The sequence below is a fragment of the Aegilops tauschii genome, chromosome 6 (assembly GCF_002575655.3).
Source record: "Aegilops tauschii subsp. strangulata cultivar AL8/78 chromosome 6, Aet v6.0, whole genome shotgun sequence".
NCBI classification, from domain to species: Eukaryota; Viridiplantae; Streptophyta; class Magnoliopsida; order Poales; family Poaceae; genus Aegilops; species Aegilops tauschii.
The window spans coordinates 492,058,264-492,073,397 of NC_053040.3; the positions used below are offsets into that span (position 1 = coordinate 492,058,264).

Consider the following 15,134-nt stretch of genomic DNA (forward strand, 5'->3'; position numbering starts at 1 on the left):
AACCCAGCCGAGTCTCCCCTTCACCGGTAGGGTGGTCAAGCTGGAGGTCCTCAAATCCCTCCGTTATTTCGTCCACCGTCACCCTAGCATATCCTTCTGGAATCGGACGACAGTGAAAAGTTGCACCGGGCTTAGGAGGTCGAACAGAGCCGACAGCCGCATTGACTTTGAAGTTCTGCCATTGCGTCATAAGGTGGCAATGTTGAGACTCCGTAATAGCATCCACGGGGTAGCTAGCAGGAGCCGTCAAGACATGCTCCGGCTGAAGCAGCTCGGTGGAAGCCACGCTACTTCTCCGCTGAGATGGCGGGGTAGCTTCGGGGGTAGTTTCGGCAGGTCGATTGCTGCGAGCTACATCTCGTTCCTCTAGCGCTTGAACCCTTTCGTGCAGCTTCTAAATTTGGGTCTGCTCCACTTTTTTCCTCCTCTCCTGGCTTTTGTAACCGCCTGCGTCTGGAAAACCAGTCTTCCACGAAACGGAGCCTGGCGTGCCTCGTGTCCGTCCAGGGTGCTCAGGATTCCCGAGGGCCATTGTGAGCTCGTCGTTCTCTCTGTCTGGAACGAACGTCCCTTGCTGCGCTGCATCGATATAGTGCTGAAGCCTCTTGACTGATATTCTCAAAAGCTTGTCCGTCCAAACGCACTTCCCTAATACAGGGTCCAAGGTTCCGCCAGCCCCGAAGAACCAAGTCCGGCAACGGTCTGGCCAGTTCATTGTCTCTGGTTCGATCCCTTTATCAAGCAGATCATTCTCAGCCTTGGCCCACTTAGGCCGGGCTTTGAGGTAGCCACCTGACCCCGTGCGATGGTGAAGCTTCTTCTTCGCAGCATTTTTCTTGTTTGCCGCTGACAACTTCTTACTCTTTTCCGATGTCTTATGGGCCACAAATGCGGGCCAGTGATCTCTGATCTTCTCATATTTGCCGATGAATTCTGGTGTCTCTTCTTTGTCGACAAACGTTTTCAGCTCATTCTTCCACCTCCTGAATAGGTCTGCCATCTTCTTAAGAGCATGAGACTTGATTAATTGCTCTTTAACTGGCTTCTCCGGATCCTCCTATGGCGGTAGGGTGAAATTTGCCTTCAGCTCAGTCCAAAGATCATCTTTCTGCATATCATTGACATAAGACACCTCAGGGTCTTCCTTCTTAGGCTTATACCATTGGTGGATGCTGATCAGGATCTTGTCCCTAACAAGAACTCCGCACTGAGCAGCAAATGCTTCCTTTGTCCGGATGGGTTCAATCAGTTGGCCGTCGCGCGCGATTGCTGTGATCTCAAACCTTTCATCCGAGCGTAACTTTCTCTTCGGGCCTCGTCTCTTTACCGAAGTTGTGCTTGATCCGGAGGGCTAGAAAAAAGAAGAAAGACGAGAGTTAATTAATGTGTACATACCAAAACAATGAATGCATCAATTAGCTAGTCAGCACAGGCTTAACTAATATATTTACCTGGCCGGACTCTGTTCGGTCACCGGAGCCGTCACCACGGGCTCCTTCTTGCACCAGCATTGGGTCACCGGAGCCATCATAATCATGTCTTTCCTCCTCCACTCTTCGATCACCGTAGCCTGCTTCTTCACCCTGTTCTTCCAGACCATCATTGTCGTTAAGATACGACAAGACATCACCTCCGGCTAAGATTATGTCCCCCAACACCTCTTCTTCTTCCTCGTCTCGTCCGTGCTCCATTGTTTCTGCAAATATTACAACATGGCAATTATTACACAAACATGACAGCAGGTGGATATATTAGTGCAAACGTAGACCTAGCTTCTTCCGGGTTTGGGGTGGCCTCCGCAACGCTTCAAGGGTAGGGGCGCGGCGGGAGGGGGTAGGAGACCGACATCGTTTTTTTCTAGGGTTTGGGTGTCCTCGAGAGTTTTGGTCGAGCGAGAGGGCCGGGGGGTGCTCCCGTGGTATAAGTTATCACGGTCGAAGTTATCCGGGAGGGGGTTATATCGACAACGACGACATACATACATGGGAAAATAATGTTATTGGGGAGGGGGTAGGTTGAACCCCCCCCCCCCCCCGTGTTGAAGTTATCAGGACACGGGGTATATCGACAACGACATATCCGATAAAAAATAAGAAGATGAAGAAGAAATAAAAAGAGGAGAAGAAGATATTAATAGAGGAGAAGATTGAAGAAAAAAAGAAGAAAAAAAAAGAGGAGAAGAAGAAAGGAATAGAGGAGAAGAAGAGAAAATAGAATATTCTTCTTCTCCTCTTCTTTTTCTTCTTTTTTCTTCTTCTTATTTTCCTTTTTCCTCTCCTTCTTTTTCTTCTTCTTCATTATCTTCCTAGCTAGATATATAATACTTTTCTAAAAATGTAACTTTTGCATATATAGAACTTTTTCTTCTTCTTCCTTCTTCCTTCTCTTCCTTCTTTTCCTAAATATATAAAACTTTTCTAAAAATGAAACTAACCTAAAATGTACTAAATCAGAGAATATATATAGATAAAACTAACCTAAAATGTACCCAAATGTACTAAAATTCTAACTTTTATATCCACAGAGAACATATATATATATATATATACATTTTTATAAAAATGCAAAAAACAAATCATCATATATATGAACAAAAAATCTGAAAAAAAAACAGGACATATAATCATATATACACACGTACATATAATCACACATATGCATATAATCTGAAAAAAAATCATATATATGAAAAAAACAGAGAGGCCGGCGGCCAGACCAAACGTGGCGGCGGCGTGTGGCCGGGGCAGGCCGGTGGCGTGGGGCGGCGTCGGGGCAGGGGCTCGGGCCGGGGCGGCGCGTCGGGGCAGGGCAACGGCGCGGGGCGACGGCGACGAGGAGTGGGCGGTGACGAGGAGCGGGCGGCGGGGCGGCGACGGCGAGCACGGGCAGCCTGGCGGCGTTGGCGAGGACGGGCAGCAAGGGCGCGGGGCGGCGACGACGAGCACGGGCAGCCTGGCGGCGTCGTCGGGGGGCAAATGGTCAATGAAACTGAAAAATTTACAAGTCCTGCTTATATACGGAGAGCATTGGTACCGGTTGGTGGCACAAACCGGTACCTATGCCACCCTTTAGTCCCGGTTGGTGTCACCAACCGGGACCAAAGGCCTCTTTTCAGCAGCCCAAAGGGCGGGAAGCGGCGGCCTTTGGTCCCGGTTGGTGGCACCAACCGGGACTAAGGAGGTGCATTGGCACTAACCGGTACCAATGCCACCCCTTTAGTCCCGGTTGGTGCCACCAACCGGGACCAAAGGCCTTGTGCTGCTGCGCCCGCGTCGAAAGTTTAGTCCCACCTCGATAGTTGAGAGGGGCGCGTAGTGGTTTATAAGCCCCACTGCCGCTCCCCTCTCGAGCTCCTCTCCATTGCAGGCTTACGGGCCGAATTGTCACTGCTATGCCTGATGGGCCTACTGGGCCTTCTGCGGGCCTGTATCCTGGCCCATCGATGGGTTTCTAGTCGTATTCAGGCCGTGGTGGCCCACTAGGTGGCATATTTTTTATTTTTTGCCTGTTTTTTTGTTTCACTTTTTGCTTTATTTATTTTGTATTGTTTCTACTTACAATAAAAAACTTATTTATGTTATTTTATTTTGATTCTAATTACTTATTTATTTTACTTTATGATAATTCTTTTTGCTATTAAAGTTTCTAACAAAAAAAGTTCTTTATGAAAATTCTTTTTGCTTTCAATGATTTTGAACAGAAAATACTTCGATAATTTTAGTTGCATCAATTTTACATAATTTTTGTTTCAATAATACTAGAGGTTGCTTATAATGTTTTGAACAGAAAATATTTTGATAATTTTAGTTTCATAAATTTTATTTATGTTATTAAAGTTTATTTTATTTTGTTTGTACTTATATATTTTATTAAAGTTTATATTATTTTGTTTCTAATTACTTATTTATTTTATTTGTTATTTTTCATGCACCATTTTTCATGCATTTACTGATTATTTTGAGCTATAAGACCCTAAATTTGAAAAACATTTCAAATGAACTCTGAAAAGGTTGAAAGTTGGCATGGTATCATCATTTCATCCACATAGCATGTGCAAGAAAGTTGAGAGGGTTACGGCAAAAACTGGATGCACTTCGTGTACAAAACTGACAATCTCTTTCGAAGTATCAGGATTTCATACGGAAACTCGTCTATTACAAAGGGATTTCATTTTTTAAAATTTATTTGAACTCCTGACTTTTTTTATGTTCAAAATGCACCATTCAAAGCCACATCATCAATTTTCAACCCTTTCTGACTTCATTTGTTATTTTTCATGCATTTATTGATAATTTTGAGCTATAAGACCGTGAAATTGAAAAGCATTTCAAATGAACTCTGAAAAGGTTGAAAGTTGGCATGGTATCATCATTTCTTCCACATAGTATGTGTAAGAAAGTTGAGAGGGTTACGGCAAAAACAGGATGCACTTCGTGTACAAAACGGACAATGGTATCATACTCGTCTGTTACAAAGTTGGCATGGTATCATCATAATAGTTGCGGGAGAAAGTCTTCACTTTTTCTTCGCTTGTGTCATTTGCTTATTGCGCCGTAACCATGGATAATCTTCATCGTTTATCAGGATGCTTGGGTCAGCCTTGACTTTGAAGGGAGGAATTTATGAAACTTTTCATAATCTTCAGACATGTCTGTCGTGCCCTCCACTCCCACAATGTCCCTTTTTCCTGAAAGAACTATGTGGCGCTTTGGCTCATCGTATGATGTATTCGCTTCCTTATCTTTTCTTTTTCTCGGTCTGGTACACATGTCCTTCACATAGATAACCTGTGCCACATCATTGGCTAGGACGAACGGTTCGTCAGTGTACCCAAGATTGTTCAGATCCACTGTTGTCATTCCGTACTGTGGGTCTACCTGTACCCCGCCTCCTGACAGATTGATCCATTTGCACTTAAACAAAGGGACCTTAAAGTCATGTCCGTAGTCAAGTTCCCATATGTCCATTATGTAACCATAATATGTGTCCTTTCCCCTCTCGGTTGCTGCATCAAATCGGACACCGCTGTTTTGGTTGGTGCTCTTTTGATCTTGGGCGATCGTGTAAAATGTATTCCCATTTATCTCGTATCCTTTGTAAGTCAATACAGCCGAAGATGGTCCCCTGGACAACGAGTACAACTCATCACAAACAGTGGTGTCACCTCTGAGACGTGTTTCCAACCAACTGCTGAAAGTCCTGATGTGTTCACATGTAATCCAGTCGTCACACTGCTCCGGGTGTTTGGAGCGCAGATTGTTCTTGTGTTCATCGACATACGGGGTCACCAAGGTAGAGTTCTGTAGAACTGTGTAGTGTGCTTGAGACCAAGAATGCCTGTCCCTGCATATTATTGAGTCCGCTCCTAGCGTGCCTTTTCCAGTCAGTCTCCCCTCATACCGCTATTTAGGGAGACCTATCTTCTTAAGGCCAGGAATGAAGTCAACACAAAATCCAATGACATCCTCTGTTTGATGGCCCATGGAGATGCTTCCTTCTGGCCTAGCGCGGTTACGGACATATTTCTTTAGGACTCCCATGAACCTCTCAAAGGGGAACATATTGTGTAGAAATACGGGCCCAGAATGACAATCTCGCCGACTTAGATGAACTAGGACGTGCCTCATGATATTAAAGAAGGATGGTGGGAACACCAGCTCGAAACTGACAAGACATTGCGCCACATCACTCCTTAGCCTCGGTATGATTTCTGGATCGATCACCTTCTGAGAGATTGCATTGAGGAACGCACATAGCTTCACAATGGCTAATCAGACGTTTTCCGGTAGAAGCCCCCTCAATGCAACCGGAAGCAGTTGCGTCATAATCATGTGGCAGTCATGAGACTTTAGGTTCTGGAACTTTTTCTCTGACATATTTATTATTCCCTTTATATTCGACGAGAAGCCAGTCGGGACCTTCATACTGAGCAGGCATTCAAAGAAGATTTCTTTCTATTCTTTCGTAAGAGCGTAGCTGGCAGGACCTTCATACTGCTTCGGAGGCATGCCGTCTTTTTCGTGCAAATGTTGCAGGTCCTCCCGTGCCTCAGGTGTATCTTTTGTCTTCCCATACACGCCCAAGAAGCCTAGCAGGTTCACGCAAAGGTTCTTCGTCACGTGCATCATGTCGATTGAAGAGCGGACCTCTAGGTCTTTCCAGTAGGGTAGGTCCCAAAATATAGATTTCTTCTTCCACATGGGTGTGTGTCCCTCAGCGTTATTCGGAACAGGTAGTCCGCCGGGACTCTTTCCAAAGATTACGTGTAAATCATTGACCATAGCAAGTACGTGATCACCGGTACGCATGGCGGGCTTCTTCCGGTGATCTGGCTCGCCTTTGAAATGCTTGCCTTTCTTTCGACATTGATGGTTGGTCGGAAGAAATCGACGATGGCCCAGGTACACATTCTTCATGCATTTGTCCAGGTATATACTTTCAGTGTCATCTAAACAGTGCGTGCATGCGTGGTATCCCTTGTTTGTCTGTCCTGAAAGGTTACTGAGAGCAGGCCAATCGTTGATGGTTACAAACAGCAACGCGTGCAGGTTAAATTCCTCATGTTTGTGCTCATCCCGAGTACGTACACCGCTTCCATTCCACAGCTGTAAAATTTCTTCAACTAATGGCCTTAGGTATACATCAATGTCGTTGCCGGATTGCTTAGGGTCTTGGATGAGAACTGGCATCATAATAAACTTCCGCTTCATGCACATCTAAGGAGGAAGGTTATACATACATAGAGTCACGGGCCAGGTGCTGTGATTGCTGCTCTGCTTCCCGAAAGGATTAATGCCATCTGCGCTTAAACCAAACCATACATTCCTTCGGTCAGCTGCAAACTCAGCCCAGTACTTTCTCTCGATTTTTCTCCACTGCGACCCGTCAGTGGGTGCTCTCAACTTCCGTATTTCTTATGGTCCTACTGTGCCATTGCATCAACTTGGCATGCTCTTCGTTTCTGAACAGACGTTTCAACCGTGGTATTATAGGAGCATACCACATCACCTTCGCAGGAACCCTCTTCCTGGGGGGCTCGCCGTCAACATCACCAGGGTCATCTCGTCTGATCTTATACCGCAATGCACCATATACCGGGCATGCATTCAGATCCTTGTACGCACCGCGGTAGAGGATGCAGTCATTAGGGCATGCATGTATCTTCTGCACCTCCAATCCTAGAGGGCATACGACCTTCTTCGCTGCGTATGTACTGTCGGGCAATTCGTTATCCTTTGGAAGCTTCTTCTTCAATATTTTCAATAGCTTCTAAAATCCTTTGTCAGGCACAACATTCTCTGCCTTCCACTGCAACAATTCCAGTACGGTACCGAGCTTTGTGTTGCCATCTTCGTAATTGGGGTACAACCCTTTTTTGTGATCCTCTAATATGCGATCGAACTTCAGCTTCTCCTTATGACTTTCGCATTGCGTCCTTGCATCGACAATGACCCGGCGGAGATCATCATCATCGGGCACTGGTTCCTCTTGATCTTCAGCAGCTTCCCCCGTTGCAGCATCATTGGGCACATCGTATGGTTCCTCTTGATCTTCAGCAGCTTCCCCCGTTGCAGCATACCGTATTCAGGGGGCACATAGTTGTCATCGTCCTCTTCTTCTTCGCCGTCTTCCATCATAACCCCTATTTCTCCGTGCCTCGTTCAAACATTATAGTGTGGCATGAAAACCCTTGTAAAGCAGGTGGGTGTGAAGGATTTTCCGGTCAGAGTAAGACTTCGTATTCCCACATTTAGGGCATGGACAACACATCAAACCATTCTGCTTGTTTGCCTCAGCCTCTGACGTCCGCAGCCACACCTTTGCCACGTCGACCTCCCCTGCAGCAACCTAACAGTCGCACGTCCATGTAAGTCCGCGTCGAACCAGTGTGCCCGGCTCACTTGTTCGATCCGAGCTCGCCTCCACCACCAGCCCGGCATCCCCTCTGGCAGATCTCCGCTGTCTGCCTATTCCTGCACGTCCGGAGCTAGTTGTGTTTTCCATTTTTAGCTTAGGGGCTAGTTTGTAATTTTAGATTAAAACCCATCTGGCACAAAAAGTTACGCCACGTAAGCAGAAAACGGGTCCCATCTGTCATAAAGGCGCTCAACAGAGCCAAATCCACCGATCCGTGGTTTTGGCAAAAAGATTACACTAGACATGGTGTCTTCTGCAACGAAAATGTATAGTGATGTTTTCTGCTAACCTAGGCTTCAAAGTGGTTGTTTCTTGCAATTTACTTCATTGCACCCTATGCCAAGATTATATGTTGATGGTGTTTCTTCACATGTCGTACCTAGTCATTAGTGATTACAGTGTAACACTAAAAGTTTGTTTGAGACATTTTGGACATGTAAAATTTGTCCTGGTTAGTAATTTGGATATGAGTTCAGTCAAATCTCTGTCATGGTCTTCTCATGAAACATGTAAGAGGGATTGGTAGAATTGATGATTGGTGCAGGATCCTGATCGGATGAAGGCGATGAAAGTTTGCGTGGAAGCGTATGCCTCTGGCAGGGATGCACTGCGTGTTATATAGCGAAGGACAGGTTACAAAGATACGATAGTTAGGTCGTGGATTGATCCTCAAGAAACTATACAAGATATGAGGAGAAACCCTAACAACCTAACTACCAGATTACAACAAACACACACACGCAATCTAGCCCTACCTACGGGTGAGTACGGTTTATACAATACCGTATACCCAAAGTACAATACTTTCTAACATGCCCCCTCAATCACAGCTTCACCAAGTTGAGATTGGCCTTGAAATCTTCTAACTTCCGCCATGATAAGGCCTTGGTAAAACCATCTGCAACTTGATCTCCTGTGGGAATAAAATGAATGTCCAGCAGTTTGCTAGCTACTCTTTCTCGAACAAAATGATAGTCAACTTCTATGTGTTTTGTCCTTGCATGAAATACTGGATTTGCTGATAAATATGTAGCACCAATGTTATCACACCAGAGGCGTGCAACTGGTGAATGCATAACTCCAAGTTCACGTAGCAGAGCTTGAACCCAAATAATCTCAGCAGTAGCATTAGCTAAAGATTTGTACTCAGCCTCTGTACTAGATCTGGAGACAGTAGCTTACTTACGTGCACTCCAAGAAATCAAGTTAGGACCAAAGAACACACAGAAACCTCCTGTTGACCTTCTGTCATCTGGACATCCTGCCCAGTCAGCATCAGAGAAAGCACTAACAATATTGGAAGCTGACTTTGTAAATTTTAGACCTGTACTCATAGTACCTCTGAGGTACCTCAAAATTCTCTTAACTGCTGTCATATGATGAGAAGTAGGAGAATGCAAGTACTGACATACCTTGTTGACAAGAAAACAAATGTCAGGTCTTGTCAGTGTTATATACTGCAAAGCACCTACCATACTCCTGTATTTGGTTGACTCCTCGGCCCCCAATGGTTCTCCTTCTCTTGACAGTTTTTTTGATGTAGAGAGAGGCATGTTTGAAACCTTGCAATTTACCATTCTTGCATGCTTAAGCATGTCTAAAACATATTTTTCTTGGGTGAGAAGTATTCCATCTTTTACTTTTCTGACTTCAATTCCCAAGAAGTAGTGTAGATCACCTAAATCTTTCAAGGCAAAATCCTTCTTAAGATCTACCAACAATGCTACGGTTGCATCTTGTGATGAGCTAGCGACAATGATATCATCAACATAGACCAACATAAAAATAGTGATATTTCCTCTCCTATAAAAGAACAAGGAAGTATCTCCCTTGGATGATTTGAAACCAAGTGTTTGAAGTTTTTCACTTAACTTGGAGTGCCAAGCCCGAGGTGCTTGTTTTAATCCATATAGGGCCTTATCAAGTTTGCAAAGATAATTTTCCTTGCCTTTTACCTCATAACCAGGTGGTTGCCTCATATAGACCTCTTCCTCTAGAACGCCATGGAGGAACGCATTCTGAACATCCAATTGCCTCAAACTCCAGTTTCTTGATACTGCAACAGAAAGAACAAGTCTGATAGTAGCTGCTTTCACAAAGGGAGTAAAGGTATCTTCATAGTCTATACCGTATCTCAGTTTAAACCCCTTTGCTACCAGCCTTGCCTTATACCTATCAACTTGACCATCTGCCTTTCTCTTAATACGGTAAACCCACTTGCAATCAATAACATTTTTGTTTTGTGTTGGTGGGACTAGGTGCCATGTCTTATTTTTAATAAGAGCACCATACTCATCATTCATAGCCATTTTCCACTTTGTATCATTTAAAGCTTCATGTAGACTACTTGGTTCACCAGTGGTCATTAAACCCCCAAACCGAACCATAAGCTTGTCATACCTGACCGTACCATCTGTACGAACTTGTGGTTTTACAATACCATGTTCTGATCGTGTTCTCCGAGTCGGCACATCAGGAGCTGGATGAGGATCCAGCGCAGAGGATCCGGCAGAAGGAGACACACCGCACGAGACCCACTTCGATCCTGTCGTCAGCGGTGCGAGATCCCATATCGATCCCGCTGCCAGCAGCAGGGGACCCGCCATCCTGTCTCATCACTTCTACGCCATCCGATGCTCCCACGCCAGGTTGGGCCACCTGGCTGCGATCGAGAGGCGGCGTGCAACGCGAGGGTCGGCTGGTCCCGCGCACCAGCGGTTGGCCCACCTGGGAAACCAGCGCCCGACGCACCCACGCGTCGTTCTCTGGGTGGAGTGCGCTCACCCGGGGCAGATTCGCCTGGGCTGCCTGCACCTGCGCCACCTGCGCCAGAATCAGCGCCAGGATCAACCTCGGGATCGGCGCTGATAGCACCTGGATCAGCTTCGTGCTCCGTGGCATTTTTGCCTTGTTTTGGCTGCATGAAATGATACATAGGAGCTGGATTTTCACCAGGATTAGAAGGAAATTTAGCATGTTGATCAAATACACGTTCTTCCCCGTGATCAATAGGCTCGGAGGGAGTAGTTTCAGGAAGCAACAAAACTTCAGAGCGAAGAGGGGTGTCTGCATTTGGATTGAGTGCTTTGAACGGAAAAACCGTCTCATCAAAGATAACATCACGAGATATATAAACTCGGCCGGCAGCAACATCAAGGTACTTGAAGCCTTTGTGAAGGTTACTGTATCCGAGGAAAACACATTGTTTGGATCTGAATTCTAATTTTCTAGAATTATATGGGCGGAGATTTGGCCAACAAGCACATCCAAAGACTCTAAGTGAATGATAGTTTGGTTGTTCATGAAACAAACGGCCCAGGGGAGTTTCATAGTTGATCACCTTGCTGGGTGTGCGATTTATCAGATATGTGACAGAGAGAAATGCCTCATCCCAAAATTTGAGGAGCATAGAGGCATGAGCCAAGAGGGAAAGTCCCACGTCTACAATGTGACGATGTTTTCTTTCGGCTGATCCATTCTGCTGATGAGCATGTGGACAGGAGACATGGTGGGTAATTCCTAGTCGGCGAAAAAAGGTGTTTAGGCGTTCATATTCGCCTCCCCAGTCTGTTTGCATGGTGATAATTTTTCTATTGAACATCTTTCAACTAACGCTTGAAATTCATGGAATATCTTAAAAACTTCAGATCTGTGCTTGAGAAGATAGATCCATGTGAATTTGCTATAATCATCAATAAAAGACACATAGTAGTTTTTTCTATTGATAGGATCACGGGCAGGCCCCCATACATCGGAGAAAATTTGCTCTAAGGGAGCTTTAGATACACTGAACGAATTTGGGCAGGGAAGTTGATGACTCTTGCCCAATTGGCAAGCATCACAAACACCCTCTTTATTCAACTCACTACTAGAAAAGGGAATGTTGTTGTGGCTAAGGACATGACAAACGATAGTGGATGAAGGATGCCCTAGCCGACTGTGCCACCTGTCCGTGGACACTTTATTGACACCAAACGCCTATTTGCTTGAACTCAACGGAGCCGATGATAGGGGGTAGAGACCATGTCTACACCTACAGTGGAGAAGGGTTTTCCTCGTTCCTTGTTCCTTAAGGAAAAAGAAATGTGGGTGAACTTCAAGAAAGGTATTGTTGTCAGTGGACTTACTGCGGACGGTCAGCTTGTCGAGCTCGCTGGTGATGTGATCTGTGGCCCCCGTGTCGAGGTACCAATTTGTGTCCACTCCATAGGACGAGTTGGTGGCTGATCCTGCACTCTTTTCATTCTTGGCGAAGGAGATATCGAAGCAGCGGTAGCACTCGACGGTGGTGTGGTTTGGTTTCTTGCAGATCTGGCAGACAACCTCAGGAAGATCGTTGCCTCCTCCGTTGCCGTTGCCACGGCCTCCATTGCCGCGGCCACCGCCTCCATTGCCACGGCCTCCATTGCCGCGGCCACCTCCTCCGTTGCCACGGCCACCATTGCCACGGCCGCCTCTGCGACCGTAGCCACCACGGCCACAGGACACGGTGTTGGCCGAGGACTGAGAGGACTGGTTTCCTCCTTCAAACATGGCAAGACGCTTTTCAAAAACGATCAGCTGGGAATAAAGTTCAGCTACCTTGACGGGCTCGGTTCTTGCAGCGCAGATGGACGAGACGAACGAGATGTAGTCGAAGTCGAGTCCGGCGAGGATGTAGGAGACCATGTCATCATCGTCGAGCGGCTTCCCTACTGAAGCCATCTCTTCGCCTAGCGCCTTCATGCGCCCGATGTATTCGGCGATGGTCGCGGTGCCCTTTTTGGTGGTGGAGAGGGCGATCCGCGTGTTGACGATGTTGGCCTGCGTTTGGGAGAGAAACATCTCCCTGATCGCGGTCCATGCCGCGGCGGCCTTGGTGCAGTGGGCGACTTGGATGATCACAGGAGCAGAGATTGAATTGAAGATAAAACTCAGCACCTGGGAGTCTTGCGCCAGAGCGATGTGATGCGCCGGATTTGGCACATCAGTGGGCTTGCCGTCCTTGTCGGCAAGCTTGGGCTCCGGGAACGGGTGATCGGGGTTGAGGTGGTCGATCAGTTGGGCTCCGCGGATGGTGGCTAAGGCCTGCGCGCGCCAAACGAGATAGTTGCCGCGGTGAAGCTTGTCAGCAATGGGGATGAGGGCGTATGGAGCGGCGGCGGCGGTGCTGGAGCTAGCCATGACTACTAGGTTGGATGCGGTAGAGGAATTAGGCTCTGAATACCATGAAAGTTTGCGTGGAAGCGTATGCCTCTGGCAGGGATGCGCTGCGTGTTATATAGTGAAGGACAGGTTACAAAGATACGGTAGTTAGGTCATGGATTGATCCTCAAGAAACTATACAAGATATGAGGAGAAACCCTAACAACCTAACTACCAGATTACAACAAAAACACACACGCAATCTAGCCCTACCTACGGGTGAGTACGGTTTATACAATACCCTATACCCAAAGTACAATACTTTCTAACAGGCGACAGCGGGCAAACGGATGCGTGGACGACAGCCGTCAGGCTGCCGTGTCGCACGAGGCCGCTTAGTCGTTGAAGAGGCCGGGTAGTCGCGCCAGTATTGGAGTAGAGGCGTGCGAGGGTCGACGGGCGGCCGTGGGCGACGCAAATCAAGTTAGACTGCAAAACCAAAAATGAGCGCCGATAAAGACGACCTGCACGAGAAAAACCCTATCAAACGATCGGGGAAAAGGCTCTCTAAGACAGCCGATCAACACGACCGACGGACAAATCGTAGGTACGGGCAGCGCGGCCCCTGGTGGCAATCATGAAGATCGACCGCCCCGGGGGCGGCGCGTTGCAGAAGCGGCGGTGGCGGCTAGGGTTTAACATCGCATAAGTACCAAGTGCAAAGGCAGCTACCAAGCTTGTAACTGATACTAACATGAGCAAGTAGGCTGCACGTAAGTGCACCGCTCGGCTACGAGAGTGTATCATCCGTGATCCAGAAAAAGTGAGAGAAATTGTAGCCATGACGGACGAAGCAAAGGCAAGTGCATTGGCCACCGTGAATGCATCGAAAGCATACCTTCCAGCAAGTGTTGGTGTGCCTCCATTAGTATGATCATCAGCTCTATAACCTCCGATCCAGGCATGGCGAAACTTGCACCAAACGTCACGGTAGCAATTAGGACCGAGCCAATACACAAACTTTGTGTCCCCTCTTTTACTCGATCCATTTTACGCGTTTCATCAATTTCTTCATAGCAATCCTGACGACCAATGTCCTTTTAGCACCAACAAATTTGGGCATGTCACGTATTTTGGTTCCACTATTCTGCAATATCAGAATAAATAAAGGTTGAATGATGCAGATCTTAATTGTTCTCATTGACCTCCACCAATTTATTAAATAAAATAAGTGTCCATGTATACTACCTGGTTGCTATAGAGTCCTCCTTTGGGAATTTTGCGACCTGCTATATCTAGAGGAGTCGGTCTAGGGCGAGGGGAAGGTCGAACCCGCCGCGCCGCCGCCATCCCCGGGCGCAATGCGAGGGGGCCGGCGCTGGTGGTGGAAGGCTGTCGACGGCGACAAGGGTTTCCCCCGTGTCGCCAGTTGCGGGCGACGCGGGAGCTACTAGTCCTGACGATGTTCTCTCGTACACACAGGATGGGTGGATTTGGCTGGAGCAAGAACGTTCACACAAGAGGTGATCTAGTGAGGGGAATAACAGAGGGCTAAAACAGCTTGCGGGGCGTCGATGGATGGGTTTGGTTGGGTTTAGGGCAGTGGAGCTGAGCTAGCTAAAACGATGGGGAACGTAGGAGAGCAGATAACCAGTCGTTCGCGGTGCGCTCAAGAGTCCAGGGCAGAGATGGGTGTGAGTGAGGAGCAGAGGAGGTGTGAACACGGCACACTTTGGTTCTTCTCTGGCGGAACGGACCCAGAGGCGACACGGCTTGCTGCTGCCTCGTGCTCAGCCTGCACCTTTGCACTACATGTAAGGTTGTTCATGAAATGGTATCTTCATCGCGGAGTTATTTTTATTAAAAATAATCATATTATGATGTGTCTTTTGTCATCATGAGGAGACAATAAAACATTTATTTTTCCAATGTAAATTGGCTTGTTGTATATGATCAGTCATCCAAATAGGGTCTGGCTTGTATCCTCTCTATATAGCGTTACTAATGTATTTGGCAACTGGTTACATGAGATTGATCACAGATTTAGAACTCTTCTCAGGATGAGAGCGCTTGCCATTATTTGGTTGCTTTAG

The 15,134-nt window shown here is 46.8% G+C and overlaps 1 non-coding gene across 1 annotated transcript; it reads right to left on the minus strand.

Annotated features, from left to right (window-relative positions):
• Positions 1-12,461: 12,461 nt before the first annotated feature.
• On the minus strand, positions 12,462-12,603 carry LOC120967627 (small nucleolar RNA Z247). The gene has a single exon (XR_005761353.1). It is a non-coding gene; the product is annotated as a small nucleolar RNA Z247 (small nucleolar RNA).
• Between the last annotated feature and the right edge of the window lie 2,531 nt (positions 12,604-15,134).